Source organism: Palaemon carinicauda, chromosome 23 (assembly GCF_036898095.1).
Source record: "Palaemon carinicauda isolate YSFRI2023 chromosome 23, ASM3689809v2, whole genome shotgun sequence".
NCBI lineage: Eukaryota > Metazoa > Arthropoda > Malacostraca > Decapoda > Palaemonidae > Palaemon > Palaemon carinicauda.
The window spans coordinates 56,147,522-56,150,071 of record NC_090747.1 but is presented as its reverse complement, the minus strand read 5'-3'; positions in this window follow the sequence as shown (position 1 = coordinate 56,150,071).

Genomic DNA, 2,550 nt, shown 5'->3' with positions numbered 1-2,550 from the left:
ATCATAAGTATATATAATGAATATATAATTTATACAATTATATAAATATATACATATATATGTATACTTATACACATACATATACAGTATGTTATATGTATGTATGTGTATAAAATATATATACAATATATAATAATAATAATAATAATAATAATAATAATAATAATACATACATACATACATATACCAAGGCACTTCCCCCATTTTTGGGGGTTAGCCGGCAACAACAAATGAAACAAAACAAAAAGTGGACCGCTACTCTCTACGTTCCTCCCAGCCTGACAAGGGACTCAACCGAGTTCGGCTGGTACTGCTAGGATGTCACAGCCCACCCTCCCCCGTTATCCACCACAGATGAAGCTTCATAATGCTGAATCCCCTACTGCTGCTACCGCTGCGGTCATCTAAGGCACCCGGAGGAAGCAGCAGGGCCTACCGGAACTGCGTCACAATCGCTCGCCATTCATTCCTATTTCTAGCACGCTCTCTTGCCTCTCTCACATCTATCCTCCTATCACCCAGAGCTTTCTTCACTCCATCCATCCACCCAACCTTGGCCTTCCTCTTGTGCTTCTCCCATCAACTCTTGCATTTCATCACCTTCTTCAGCAGACAGCCATTTTCCATTCTCTCAACATGGCCAAACCACCTCAACACATTCATATCCACTCTAGCTGCTAACTCATTTCTTACACCCGTTCTCACCTTCACCACTTCGTTCCTAACCCTATCTACTCGAGATACACCAGCCATACTTCTTAGACACTTCATCTCAAACCACCTTCAATTTCTGTCTCTCCGTCACTTTTATTCCCCACAACTCCGATCCATACATCACAGTTGGTACAATCACTTTCTCATATAGAACTCTCTTTACATCATGCCCAACCCTCTATTTTTTTACTACTCCCTTAACTGCCCCCAACACTTTGCAACCTTCATTCACTCTCTGACATACATCTGCTTCCACTCCACCATTTGCTGCAACAAACAGACCCCATGTACTTAAACTGATCCACCTCCTCAAGTAACTCTCCATTCAACATGACATTCAACCTTGCACCACCTTCCCTTCTCGTACATCTCATAACCTTAATCTTACCCACATCAACTCTCAATTTCCTTCTCTCACATTACCCTGCCAAATTCTGTCACTAGTCGGTCAAGCTTCTCTTCTGTGTCTGCAACCAGTACAGCATCATCCACAAACAACAACTGATTTACCTCCCATTCATAGTCATTCTCGTCTACCAGTAATAATAATAATAATAATAATAATAATAATAATACATATACGTTTAAGTACATGTATATGAATATAAGTTTGTATGTTATATATATATATATATATATATGTGTGTGTGTGTGTGTGTGTGTGTGTATTTAATGCTTGTATACAAATATATATATATATATATATATGTATATATATATATATATATGTATGTATATTTATGTATATATGTATATATATATATATATATATATACATATATATATATGTACATATATGTATGTATATGTGTGATATGTCAAAATACTAAGCAAACATTCAATATAACTAACATCCTTCCACGTGGAAAACACACAAAGCAATTGCCATATCATGACCATAAGACATAATAAGCTTATTCAATTTCCTCTAGTAAATATTTGATGGTTAGAACATATAAAATCGGAATCCATTGCATATCCTGTTGAGAACACTTCACCTAAATGAGACTGACTCAACTTAGAGAGAAAAAGAACAATTTAGAAATGGGACTTGGCTTCATGAACATAATCATTTCCGCTTTTTTTTTTTTTCTGTGATTTCAAGGTTTTAGGATTGTACGTTCATATCTGATGGTGAGGATAATAGTGGTGATGATGTTGACCTTGACAATGAATATGAAGATTGATATTCCTGTTAGTACAAAAATAGTGATAATATTAAGAATTATCATTAATACGATTATTATAATTATTACTACTACTACTACTACTACTACTGCTTCTACTACTACTACTACTACTACTACTACAACTACTACTACTACTACTACAACTACTACTAATACTACTACTACTACTACTACTACTATTAATAATAATAATAAATAATAATCTATTGCCATGGCTCTTCCCATAATTTGCGAGGTAGCCGTTATAAAAAAAGGAAACAAAAGGGTATTTATTTCTCATCGTTCCTCCCAGCCTGATGAGGGACTCAACCGACAAAGGTTGGTACTGTTAGTTGGCCACATCCCCGTTATCCACCACAAATGAAGCTTCATATGCTGACTCCCCTACTGCCGCTACTTCAGCGGTCACCAAGGCGACTGGAGGAGGCAGCAGGGCCTATCGGAAATGCGTCACTATTCATCCAGGAAACCTCTGGCCTTCCTCTTACACGTCTCCCATCAATCCTGGCATTTGACACCATCTCCAGCAGATGACCATTTTCCATCCTCTCTACAAGGCCAAACCACCTCAACACATTCATATCTAACTTTAGCTGATAATTCCTTTCTCACCATCACTACTTCGTTTTTAACTCTATCAATCTAG